The 14,525-nt window shown below is 37.1% G+C and overlaps 1 long non-coding RNA gene across 1 annotated transcript; it reads right to left on the reverse strand.

Annotated features, from left to right (window-relative positions):
• Positions 1 to 2,907: 2,907 nt before the first annotated feature.
• LOC145125845 (uncharacterized) lies at positions 2,908 to 6,712 on the reverse strand. Its single transcript, XR_013716175.1, has 3 exons — positions 6,285 to 6,712; positions 6,069 to 6,197; positions 2,908 to 3,014 (listed from the first exon to the last, which is right to left on the reverse strand). It is a non-coding gene; the product is annotated as an uncharacterized LOC145125845 (long non-coding RNA).
• Positions 6,713 to 14,525: the final 7,813 nt, after the last annotated feature.

The following is a 14,525-nucleotide window of genomic DNA, read 5'->3' on the forward strand; positions in this document are numbered from 1 at the left end:
GTGGGTTTGGGTACCTAAGCTTATATACTTTGTAGGGCTAGCAAATATGTTCCTCGGAGAACCAACCAACATAGTACCAACCGAATCAATAAAAACGGTAGCCAACTTGTTTGGTTGCCAATATGTTTGGTTGGTAATACCATGGTTGGTAATATCATACAAATTAAGTAGTCTTGGTACGACAACAGTATAAAACTTTGAATACCATGGTTGTAACGTACCAAACAACTCGTATATATATATATATATATATATATATATATATATATATAAACTAATAAATATAAAGAAATTATGATATCTTCATGTTTTTATTATAATAACTAACAAGTCTTGGAATTAGTAAACTAACACATTGATTCATAATTCTCTTTATACTTATTATTGTTTTAACAGTATGTTATCGGTGATACTAGATTAACACAATATAAATGGTTTAAATTGGTTAGCACACCCATTGCGGTTTTTTGTTTGTTTTGTTTCCTAAGTTTGGAAAACTTTCTAACAATTGGGTGATGATTATAACGTGAAGCCTTTCATGGTTTATCAAGTCAAACTCTTCAAATACATATATTAGTTTAAGTTTTTTGTTTATACCAATACTGTAACGACCCAATTTTCAGAGTAAAATTTTCATTTTAGAATAAGTAAACATTTTCCCATACATTAAGAAATCTAGTTTAATTGTTTTCAAAACATAACTCAAATACAACTTTTATTCCAAACATCAGAGTGTCCCATAAAATGTCAATGAGAGAGTGCACGCCGCGCCATCACGCCTTGCCCTTGCCCTTGGGGTCTGAAGTACCTGAAACCAATAACAAACCTGTAAGCACAAAGCTTAGTGATTCCCCTAGAGCATACCCCACACATAATCCACATAACACATATCATATTAGCCGTAAAAGTTATCTCTACCGCATACCACATATCAATTAGCTATAGAAGCTACCTCTACCACATAATACAGATCAATTAGCTACAAAAGCTACCTCTACTACATGTCACATATCAATTAGCTATCAAGCTATCTCTACCATTAGCCACAAAGGCTATCTCTACCGTCAGCCCCAAAGGCTATCTCTACCGTTAGCCCCAAGGCTATCTCTACCGTTAGCCATAAGGCTACCTCTACCGCATATTATCACATACTCAAGCCACACACCTCTACAAAACAAATATACCAACTATCCTTAACTGCTGACCCAACCACTTCCTGAACCATCAATACCGATCATTATACCCAATTAGCAACTGCGTCCCATACCATAATTCTTAGTCCAATACAATAACCCTTCTGGGGGTGAAATGACCATTCTACCCCTAGACCAACTTGGTCCATATTTAAGGCCCAAAACTAAGGCCCAACACTATGTAAGCTTCCCAAGACCACTAGTGGCCCACTAATGGCCCAATTTGCTAAATTGGGCCTAATCCCTCTATTGGGCCTTACTCTAAGCCCAACTATTTCATTGTCCTATATTATCTGACTCCTGATGGCCCATGAAGGCCCAAGGACCCAAAGTCCACTACATGGCCCAAACTGAGGCCCAAAATGCACAAATCCCAAACCTGATGAGTACGTTGGGCGTACTCCAATGTACGCTAAGCGTAAAGGCCAAAGGATGCTTACGTTGGGCGTAACTACACGTACGCTCAGCGTACTCCCCTGTTAAGTCCTTTTTCCATAAAGTGCTTAATACGCGGATTTAGAAGCTATAAACACAGATCCAGGTCCTTTTCCATGTCTTAATCCATAAAGTCACTGACTTGGTGACTTAACTTGCCTCAACAAGTCCAAATTCCAAAAAAAGATAATCTACTTCCATAAAGATGGCTATGTCATGCATGAACCCATTAAGACACTCAAGATGGAGACTTTACTGCTTATGGAACCCTTTTAGCTCTGAGGGTGGCAACCCTAAGCTCACAAACGAGATTTCATCATAAAGGTCCATTCTTGGGACCAAAATAACTCCAAAACTACACTACACTAGATCTAAACATTCTTAAGTAAAGTTATGAACTTTATACCTCAAAAGTGTTCCAAATGCTGATGGTATTCCAGATCTATGAGCTCCAACTCCCCAAGTTCTTCCTTGCCAACTTCTCCTTTTACTATTCCAAGTTTACACCACCAAAATGAGCTTCCCAAGGTCAAGACCTCACAAGAATGAAGGGATGAGGCGTTCTAGGGTTTTTCTGAGGTTGGGGGACGGATAAGGAGGCTAGGGTTTGAGCCATTATGTTCTTTATATAGTGGCATGCCCTAAAATTAGGGTTTCTGGACTCTGGATGTACGATGGGCGTACTTCCTGTACGCTGGGCATACGCCTAAGGCATCCGCGATCACTTAACCCCTCTACGCTGGGCGTACCCCAGCTTACGCTGGGCGTACTCTCCTAGCTGCCACCTTGCATGCATGGGCTGAAAAGCAAACTTTTCCATTCAGGGACCAATTCTGCCAACAACTTCGAAGTACTATAACTTCTACGTTCTAAGTCCGTTTCCGATGAACTTTATATCTACGAAAAGGTGGCATGAATCCCTACACTCCAAGCCTTAAAACCTGCCAAATAAAACCTGAGACCCATAAAGACCGGATCATCAGATTACGCTTATACCCTTGGCCTCCGAAGACACAATCGAACACTTTCAAAACCGGGTGTTACAAATACCAATATGCACCAACCAAATTAGTTGGTACCAAGTATACTTGGTACGGTACTGGTAGCTAAATTCATTTACCAACTATAATTGGTACGGTACACAGTTTGAAAGAATTATGAAACATCCCAAAAATACGGTCCAAAAATTTCGTTTTTAAATCATTAATAATACCATAAACATCATCATCATCATATAAAATCATAAACCATGTATTTCAAAATATAGTAATATCTGTCAACATATCAAAATCTCATATCAAATATCAGAGTAAATCTTCCAGGCTAGAAAACTGTGGTGTGTGCCATGCGATCATCCCGAGCCCTTCCTTTTGCTAGTGGAAATACCTGAAACCAAAACTGAAAACCGTAACCATGAAGCTTAGTGAGTCTCCCCAAACTACCACATATCATATACATAACATATAACATAACCTTGGGTCACGCCCAGCTGCATCGGGACAAACCCGGCATCGGGCCCTGCCTGGCATCCGATCGCATCGGGCATCGGACCCCGTCCGACATCGGGCTTGCCCCGACATACATACAACACATCATAAACAAATAACATAGGCATATAACTTTCATCGGGCTTGCCCTGGCATACAACATATGATATAACATAAGCACATAACATAAGCATATAACATACATCAGGCTTACCCCGGCATCAGACCGAAGCCCGGAACACATAACACATAACATATAAGCTAACATGCATCGGGCTTACCCCGGCATCGGACCGAAGCTCGGAACACATAACATATAAGCTAACATGCATCGGGCTTACCCCGACATCATATCGAAGCCCGGAACACATAACACATAACATGCATGAATTACAAAGACATCAAGCATACATATACTCTTCTCGGGACCGCCCCGACATCGGACCGTAGTCCGGAACTACTAACATCTAAACGGGCCGGCATCCGTTCCTACTGGAAGAGGACTCACCTCACACTGCTGAAGTCCCGCTGACAAAACCCTAGCTGCTGGATGACAGATTCCCGAATCTGTCAACATCAAAATCACACCCAATTAATAATTGGGTCCCCAACACATATCCATAAGTCCATTCTTGGGGTAAAAGACTACTTTACCCCTAACTTAGCTTGACTCAAGCCCAAGGCCCAATCCAAAGGCCCAAAAGTCTAATAATGAACCAAGGCCCAACTATGGACCAATTTTCCAAATTGGGGCCAAACCTTTACATGGCCATGCCTTAAGGCCCAACCATTGATTCTTGGTCCAACACTTGACATTCTGATGGTCCAATATCTCATAATCATCAAGGCCCAGTTATGGCCCATCTATGGCCTAATTTTCCCAATTGGGCCCAAGCCTGTCCAATGGGCCCTTATCCTGAAGCCCAATCCAATTATTCTAGTCCATTTACTTATCAATAGTTGGCCCATTAAGAGTCCAGACATTAGGCCCAACAGAAAGGCCCAACTATAAACCCAACACAATTAGGGTTTTCACATGAAATGACGAAAAGGGTTAAGTGTTTCCCACTTAACCCACTAAGGACTTAATCCATTAAGTCCATCAATCTGTTAGGTCAATCATGTAGTGTGGTCGGCTTAATCCATAATCCCAATCCGGTCATCTAAAAATGCGGGTCCTGACAACCCAAATCCATATATCCAAAATTAGGGTTTTCTAAACCCTAATTAGGGTTTCTAACCTCTCACAACCCAATTAGGCCCAAAAGCTAAGTCCTTAGGCCCAATAGCGTTTCATTAGGACAATTAGGGATTTCCTAAGTCGGGCACCACCCACTACCACCTCGGGTAGTGGTGGTCAACAGCGGCTCACGGCGGCGGCCACCACCTCACGGTGGTGGTTAGGGTTCTACTCCAATCGATTCCAAGCATCCCAAAAGTAATCCAAACACATGCAAAGCACACCGCCACCCAACACGGCGCCTGGTGGCGGTAGGAGGCGGCAGCCACCACCCTACAGTGGTGGTTTTGAGTACTCTTTTGATTATTCTTACCCGATTACAATTTTACAATACACAATCTCAAATAACACACACACTAAGCTAAGCTAAGATAAACACACACACAGCCACCTTGCGGTGGCCGGCGGTGGCACATGGTGGCAGTCACCACCTCACGGTGGTGGTGGTGGCTATTTTCAGTTTTCCGGCCAATTGAAACCACACCCAACATACTATATGTTCGCAAAACGACCCCAACCACCCACCTGGTGGCATATGGCGACGGTAGCAGTGGCATCACCGACGGCAGCCACCATGGCTGGCCGCCATGGTGCTTCTTCTTGGTCACCGGCTAACAAACACATGCCAACCACTAAAACACGGACACATACACGAACCGGAACACGCACCACAACTGGTCTTCAAGCTTGGGGGACGGCAGCGACGGAACGGCAGCGCTACTGCGACGCTGGAGGCTTCCATCTTTGGTGGCGGCTGAAGAAGGAGAAGAAGAATGGAGGAAGTCCGGTGGTACTGTCTTCGGCTGGGAATGGCAGCATCAGCGGCTCACAGCGAGAGTCAATGCACCGATTCGTGGTGGTGGCTTCGGTGGTGCAAGGTGGCAACGAGAGAGCTGGAAGCGGCGGCGATCGTCTCGGTGGTTCGTTTGGCGGCCCAAAACGTCCGGCGGCAACACTGAAGTGGCGTCCAACGGCTAGACTACCGGTGGTCGAGTGGTGGTCGGTTACGAGAAGGTGGCGGTTAGAGGACTTCCGATGATGGCGGCTGCCTTCTTGAGTTAGGGTTAGGGTTACCGGGTGACAGGTCTTATATACCCCGAGCCCCATATGAATGTATCCCATAATGACAGATTCGATTCCTCCTTCCCCTTTTTCTTTCAACTTAAGCCCAAAACTTACACTTTAGCCCCTGGCCCCATAAAATCTTTTCAACTTTAATCCAATATTTACCATTCAGCCCCCAACCTCCAAAAATCTCTTGAAATTAAGTCCCCATAATTTACCAAGCAGTCACTGCCTTCATAAATATTTGCAAACCACTCCGAAACTTACACTTTTAACCCCCAACTTCTAAAATTGTAACAATAAACCTTTGAGACTAATACCTTGCTATATTATTATTGATTTTCGGGCTACTATTATTCATGAATTGTCTATTTATTTATTTAATAAACGGAGTGTTACAAATTAACTTGGTACGGTACCAATTCCACCCATAATACTTTGTAAGGTATATTCACTTTTCATATATATATATATATATATATATATATATATATATATATATATATATATATATATATATATATATATATGTGTGTGTGTGTTTTAATATTTTATATATTTTTTAATATTTAAAAAATATTATAATTATAAAAAAATAATTGACCTTATTGTCGTTCTATCCTTTTGAATCTAATATCACACACATACCCATCATCTTCATCATTATGAGTAGATGTGCCCACAATCTTGCTTTCTCCTTGGAATCAAGGAAACTTTCTTATAAGGTTTGAAACTTGTGTCGTGTCGTTCAACGGTTCAGATTCACATTCCTTAATCCTGTTGTCAAGTCGTCCCTCTAAATGAAGTCAATTTAGGTCAATTAAGTTATATAAGACCTAAATTATAGATAAATGTGTTACTTACCTCTTCTAAGACCTCCTTCCATGAAAGATTTGCTACATTTGAAACTTTAATATCTTCCTTTTCTTTTTATATGCTTCTCTGAAGCATTTAGCCTAATTTCACGGTTGGAAGTCGTGTTGGAACCACAAGACCGACCAACTTGTGGATGAGGCATGGAGAAATGATATGTAATTTTCATGACCATCAAAAAAATAGTGTGAAAAGAGAATGACCAAAGGTAGATATTGTGTGAGAACTTGAAGATATTAAAGCTATATTAATAGATATGTTGGGGTTATGAAATTCTTGCGACTTTTCGAGTGAATTTTTGAAGTGATATCTGTTGGGGGACACCATTAATTTCTACAATTTGTATAAGAACATGTCTGGGGTAACTGTGCACACCACTTGTATTATCAAGATTTTGACCTTCCAGAAAGCCAAATAATGAAGTGTTAGATGTGTGCGTAATTTCATCCTGGTATGAATTCTAATGCTCTATATCATCGATGGTTTATGGTGAGTTGGAATGCAATGATTAAATTTTAAGAAGATGATCATGTTAAGATTCCATCACAGTAAGTGCATGGGCAACATGATCCATTTTGTTTTTGTTTTTTTAATTTTAACGATTTCAAAATAGGAAAAATGATTATAAAATATTAAAAAAATACTAAAAAACATACTTGGGCAAATATAATATTTTAAATGATTAAGAAGGATAAACATGATATTTAAATTTTAAGTCAGCCATATATGATATTTGACGTTAATAAGGGCGTATACAAAATTCTCTTAATAAATTACTCTAAATTTCTAAGAAAATAACATGTGTCAAATTGAATGAAAATTTGACATTAATTTCTACAGTTTATACATAACATACATTGAGTAACCTGTACACCACTTGTATTATAAAGATTAGCCAAATAATTAGGTGTCAGATCTATGCTTAATTTTACCATCTTGATCTGAATTCCAATGCTTTGTATCATTGGTGGTTTATGGTGAGTTGGAATGCATTGATTAACTTTTATGAAGACGCACGTCTTAAGATTTCATCGCAGTAAGTGCATAAGATCAAGGACAATATGGTCCATTTTTTTTTGTTTTTTTTTAATGATTTCAAAATATAAAAAATGATTATAAAATATTAAAAAAAATACTAAAAACATATTCGGGAAAATATAATATTTTAAATGATTAAGAAGGATAGACATCATATTTAGATTTTAAGTCGAGTAAATATGATATTTTGATGTTTAATAAGGATGTATACAAAAAAATTTCAGTAATTACTCTAAAGTTCTTAGAAAATGACACGTATCAAATTGAATGAAAAATTAATATTTAGCAAAAAGATATTGATTTATTATATTAAATAATTATTATTATTTAAATTTAATTTATGTATATAATATTGCGTGTTTTAGAATTTAGAATGAGGGGTTGAAATTGAAACACCCCGACCCACGAAAAAATGAGAAAGAATCAATACTCCATACTTGGCTACAAAACTACTTGAGGGGCCACCACATTCACCCCCGCTTATATAACAATTTGTTATTTCATAATAAATAAAAATAAAATATCTATTAAACTGTTTCAAAATGAAAAAAATATAGATAAATAAGAAAAAAACTGTTACATGCAAGGTCATCAAACATGAGAAATCGTGTATATAATATTAATACATGTTCATACCATTTGCAATTGATATGTTTGGTTTCCTTGCGTCGGATATGATGAAGTTTCTTAACAGAGTACAACGGATCATGCATGACAATATTATATTCTCTAGATCTATGAATATAGTTTTCAAAAGAATTGACTTTACCATATAAAAAGGTTTAGCGGCACAACTTATTGCTCATTTGTCATCTCAATCGTTGTACGATGATAACTAAGTTTTATTTAATATTAACAAAAGTTGTTGTAAAAAAAATAATAAATAAAAATAAAAATAACAATCAAGGCCGGTGGGCGGAGTGAGCATTTGGACCGAACCGGACCGGACCGGCTCTTGGACCGGACCGGTTATGGAGAATATTGTGGACCGTGGACTGGACCGGATGAGTCGTGTCCGTGTCCGTGTCCGGGTCCGGGTCCAGGTCCGGGTTTTCCGGTTCTTGGACCCGTTTGGACCGGTACAACTTTAACTGCATAGATTACAAGTCGTTAAAATAAGTTTTTGGGTTTGATAGAACTCGTTAAAACGAATATGTTATTGGGTTCGATACGATACAACTTGTAAAAATGATTACGTTTCCGTTTCATGCATAACTAATCTACATTGATGTTATAATATTATAACTTGCAAAATTAATTTTCCAAATAAAAGCAACTAACATATAAATCAAGTTGACCAAGATCCCTTTCATATTATTTATTTGTCAAAAATACATAAAATTCAGAATTATAATCTAAAATAATAGTTAACAAGTTGAAATATTTCAGCTTTGATAGCTTAACTTTTAAGGATTGTAACTCACTGAATATAATACCAAAGTCAACAAAATTATTGTCTAAATTTATCTACAAACTGTAAACTAAATGTTGGAAAAAACCGCAGGTCAATTCGACTTAAAACGAATGAGTTATGGTTGTTTAAAAATTTTCACAGATTACAAAATTTTAAAAATCTTGTTGAAAAGCTGAAAATTTTCAGTTTTGATAGCTCAACTTTGAAAGACTGTAACTTATTGAATATAATACCAAAATCAACAAAATTATAGTCTAAATTAATCTACAAATTGTAAATTAAACGTTGGAAAAAACTGCGCGTCAATCCGACTTAAAACGAATGAGTTATGGTTGTTTAAACATTTTCACAGATTACAAAATTTTAAAAATATTGCTGAAAAACTAAAATTTTTCAGCTTTGATAGCTCAACTTTGAAAGACTGTAACTCATTGAATATAATACCAAAATCAACAAAATTATAGTCTAAATTCATCTACAAACTGTAAATTAAACGTTGGAAAAAACCGCGTGTCAATCCGACTTAAAACGAATGAGTTATGGTTGTTTAAAAAATTTCACAGATTACAATTTTTTTTTAAATCGGGTTCAACCGGTTCTAAACCCGGTAAAAACCGGACCGGACCGGACCGGTTTTGATGGATTCCTAGAACCGAGAACCGGCCGGGGGGTCCAAAAAAACGGTCCGGTCCGGTCCGGTTCACCGGTCCAAATGCTCATCTAGGTGTGAATTTGCTATCATTTCTTTGTTTTTGTTTGACACCTAAGCGTTAACGTTATGTTATTTCTCTTCACTTCTCATTTTATCTACAAAATGGTCAATTCTTATCCTCACCCATTAAGCAGTTGTAGTAGCCATTGTCCAGTGGATTAGTCTCAGACGCATAACCGTTAGTCTTATCGTGAACCTTTTTCTTGTTATTCTCATGTAATAAAATATAAACATTAAAAATGTGAAAATTAATGGGTCGGTATAACTTTATGCCATTCATTATGATCCTTTGTATGCACGTAAGTTTATTCACTAACTTTAGTAATGAAATTTGTCACTATTATGAAAGGATATGGCTTCCACTTGGCACGACTCTATTCAAATATATATAATAACGAATAATGATCCGGCACATTTCTTATTTAACTTCTATACAGATTTAAATAGTATTTATGACCAAAAAAAAAAAAGATTTACTGGTGTTGGAATTAAGTTAAAAGATGAAAATTAAACTGCTCAAAATATGGAGAAAACGTTACGAAACGGTTACACAGTAGTTTGATATTTTCTTTTTGTTTTTAATTTTTTTTGAACGACTATATGTATTGTAAAAAGCTAGCGATAAGCTAGAAAAAAAGACATTTTAGTTTATAATGATAGACATGTGATGGATTTCCATTAAATTAAAATAACTGTTTACGAAGTTAGATATCCGTCTTGATATTATGGCTTCTTTCCAAAAAGTGTTGTATTACAAAAAATTTAATTTACTAAACATACATTTATAATATAAATGCTATAACATTATATATCCATCACATTACAGATATTTAATAATAATTAAAAATTAAATATATACATGACAAAAGTCATATTTTTACTTTTATTATGATGTTTTACTTTTACTTATACATATTACCATGTTTCAATTACCAATAACTTATGAAACAATATTGCATGATCTTTTTTTAAAAGATTGCTAACATGGTAGGGAATGGGTTGGCATCAGGGTCCAGTGCTTTGGCTTTGAATATGTGGCCATGTGACTTAGCCATTAACAGTTTTAAGTGACACACTCACTTATTTTATATTTCATGTCGTTAAGGTAAATGATAAAAATGGTCCTTATGGTTTGGGATAATCTATGCGTTTGATCCATAAACCTTTTATTTAATTCGGCCCATCCTTAGAATTTATTTTTGTTTCAGATTTGGTCCCTTATCGACTTAAAATGACCAAATTACTGTTACGAGATTTTTTTTCTTTATTTTTTTAACATTTGTTTATATCTTTATTAATATATAATTAATAGGCATAATGTACAACCCTTAAAGCACCAAACCCTTGTACCAAACAAAAAGATGTTCATATCGTAGTTTGGAGTTGATACAAATTAGACCATGACCCTCCTACCCTCTTGTTCATCTCCTCAACGTCAGTGAGACATCCATCACCACTTCTGATCTGCTCCTCCAGTCACATCACCGACCATCATCGGTCAACACTCACCACCGGTATTTCCCGGCCTCATTGATCTTCACCTTCATCTCCTTTGCAGATCTCGCCACTAATTTCTAGATGTGATCACCAATTTCCAGATCCAGCTACTTAGTTCAACACCAATACACCGCTGTCAAACTTTCCTCCTCAAAAACTTTCTTTTTCCTATCCTCTTTCCACGAAAACCACCTGAGTGCTCTTAAGATTTTGGTTTCTTATCTCACATGAAACCTCTTGATCGACTTCGCCACCTGAAGCATGCTAGATTTGACCACCTAAAGTTGCCATCAAACAACCACCCGAAACTGTCATTGATGAATGCTCTGATTTCGTTGATTTTCAGTTTATAGGTTTCTATTGAATGCTCTGATTTTGTTGTTTGTATTTAGGTTTGATTATGTAACATCCGGATCTCGAGGTATGAATTTTATTTATGTATGAAAACTTGGTTGGCCACGACGTGGTGATGGCATGACCACGACGTGGCGATTTAGTTCGTGATCATGCATATTAAATGAGTGCCACGCCGTGGCGCTAAGTGGCCATGTCGTGGCGACCATTTTGGGCCAAACCCTAATTTCCAGACTTTAAGCCATATTTAAAGGAAGTTAAGGCAGCCTCCACCACCTTCAAATGATTCCTTGTCCATACCCTGACCCTTTTTGAAGCTTTGGTGATCATTTTGCAAGTTCTTGGTGGTTTTGAAGGAAGAAGAAGAAGAGTTTGTGCCTTGATTCATCAAACAAACCTCCCTTTCACTTGTGTGCATCTTCTGGACCCTTTGTAAGTCATCAAGTTTCCATCTTTTCATGTCTTTCTCCTTAGATCTAGGTTTTATGTCATAGTATGGTTCCTTTGAGGTGATTTATGTGGGTTGAAGAGATAAAGTTTGCAACTTTATGGTTTCTCTATGTCCTAAGAGCATTATATTTCATAGTCATAGATCTAGGAAATGGTGGTGATTTGGAAACCTTGCTTGAATCCTAAGTCATATTGCATCTTTTGACCTAAATTTGGGAAAGGACTGTTGGATTAGGTATCTAAGCCCATAACTATTTTGGTATGTACTTGACCCGATTATATGAATAATATATTAAAAGAGAAATCATATTGTTGAATTAATATTGATCAAGAATTAATTTAAGAATTATTTTTGTGGTCAAAAGAGATTAATTAAACTTGGGGGACTAATATTGTAATTATAAGATAATTGTATTGTGGGCTGAGGAACCCTTGGAAAGGGGTTGGACGAAATCCTTATGGATAGCCCATAAGATTTCGTCCAAGGGGAGATTCTGGAAGGATCTTGTGGGTTGCTTAGAGCCTAAGCAACCAGATAAGCCCTTTGAGTGAAACCCTAATTCCTCAGTTATATAAGGATACCCCTGGCATCCTAAAATCATGACTTGAAACCCTAGAGGGAACCCTGGACGATTTTGTGCCTCCTCCTCCTTCTCCTAAGTCATCTTGTTGCTAGTGGTGTTCGTGACTCCATTAGAGGTGCAACATTTGAGGCACTAAGCTTTCAGAAGTCAAGATCAAGAAGGATTGTGATTGTTATTGCTACATAACAATCAAGGTAATGTTTCTAACCCTAATCTTATGTCAATTTCGATAATAGCATGTTAGATCTAGGGTTTATGCTTTGGTATTCAATGTTGTTGTGTTCATAGTAGAAAACCTAGTTCAAAGCAATTAGGGTTGCATGTACACCATAGGAATGTTGTAATGCTCACAACCCATCAGTGGTATCGGAGCCTAGGTCATTTTCTAGTGAATAGATGCAAAAGTGAACCACCAAAGATCAAGAAAATTGAAATTTTTGGCTTATGACTGGCTGACTCGCCGAGTCCATGTATGGACTCGACGAGTAGGTCCTAATCGACGAGTTCCATAGTGGACTCGACGAGTCCAGGGGTCTGGTGCCGGGATTTTCAATTTTCTGGCCAGATTTTGTTGAGGATTACTTCCAAAACTCGTTTTTCTTGCCAAAATTCGATTTTTTATGTTTGGAATGTTTATCCTTATCAAAATTAATGGATTTGGTTAAATATGGATAATATAGGATTATTATTAGTCAAATATTTGACCTAGTAAGTTTGAAAAGTTTCAATTTACACCCTTTAGGTTTTATAGTTTAAATCTGAACTTAAAAGTTTTAGTTTTTGAAATTTAAATAGTTAAACCCTAATATTTTGAAAGGTTTCAAAATTTGTCATCGAGTTTTGGAATTTAAAATTCAATTAAAAGGTATTATTTTTGAAATATTAAATTCTAGAACCCTAGTATTTTGAAAAGTTCAAATTACACCCTTATGGTTTTATTAATTTAATTAAGAGTTTAATTAAAAGAGATAATTAATAAATCCATAATTATATGGTTTAAGTTAATCAAATTAAAAGTCTAATTTATTAATAGATTAAACCACCTAGTATTTTAAAAGTATAAAATACACCCTTATACTATATAAAATTAAAAGGTTAATATTATATATGTATGAGTAAATGTCAGTCTTACCGTTAGTAGGCCTCATTCACAAAGATGGTCTATAAGGGGTGTTTAAGGAAGCGGCCTGTAAAATGACCGTCATTGGGTATCCACTCTTACTCACCGCACCCTTGACTAGTGGATGGTCGTTAGCCGAACGGGCAGGATAGGACACAACCTTCCATTATAAGTATAATGAAATACAAAGTAACTAAACACTTTTATAAATTACCAACTCTTAGTTACTTTAGGAAAAATGTGGAGTTGGTGCTAATCCATGAAATTGCACATTACACCTTGTTGGTCGTTAGTGGAGCGTGTGTGGTTAACCGGCACACTAATATGGAACCAATGAAGGACATGCATGGGGTTGCATGTACACCATAGTAATGTTGTAATGCTCATAACCCATCAAGGACATGCATGGGGTATGAATGTGTAACGTCCCAAAATTTAAAACCATTTTTTTTTGTTTTCGAAATTGATAAACCATTAACCAAACATGTTTATAAAACCATAAAGGTAAATCAGAGTATGTCAATCCATCACCCCAAAAACATCAGAGTCAAATAAGTGAAAAATCATGGTGTGTGCGATGCGATCATCCCAAGCTCTTCTCCTTCGATCTGGAAGTACCTGAAACATAAACTGAAAATCGTAAGCACGAAGCTTAGTGAGTTCCCCAAAATACCGCATACCATATATATCTGCCAACTCAAGGTTGTGTCGGGTCTATTTCACCCCCGAGTCTATTTCACCCCTGAGTCTATTTCAACGCATGTGTCGGCCCAAGGTCATACCGAATCTATTTCACCCCCGGGTCTATTTCACCCCCTAGTCTATTTCAACTCATATGTCAACACAAGGTTGTACCGGGTCTATTTCACCCCACATACATATAGCAAACAGACACACATGCATATAACACATACAACAGGAGTCACAAAGACTACAAGCACATAACATATCCTAGTGTCCTATAATATAGTGATCAAACTCACCTCAGTCTGCTGTCAGTCAAACAAATGATTGGGTTGCTGAACCGGAAAATCTCCGCGCTAATCAATCAAATAAAACCCCA

Source organism: Lactuca virosa, chromosome 7 (assembly GCF_052849685.1).
Source record: "Lactuca virosa cultivar CGN04683 chromosome 7, Lactuca_virosa_CGN04683_v6, whole genome shotgun sequence".
Classification (NCBI taxonomy): Eukaryota; Viridiplantae; Streptophyta; class Magnoliopsida; order Asterales; family Asteraceae; genus Lactuca; species Lactuca virosa.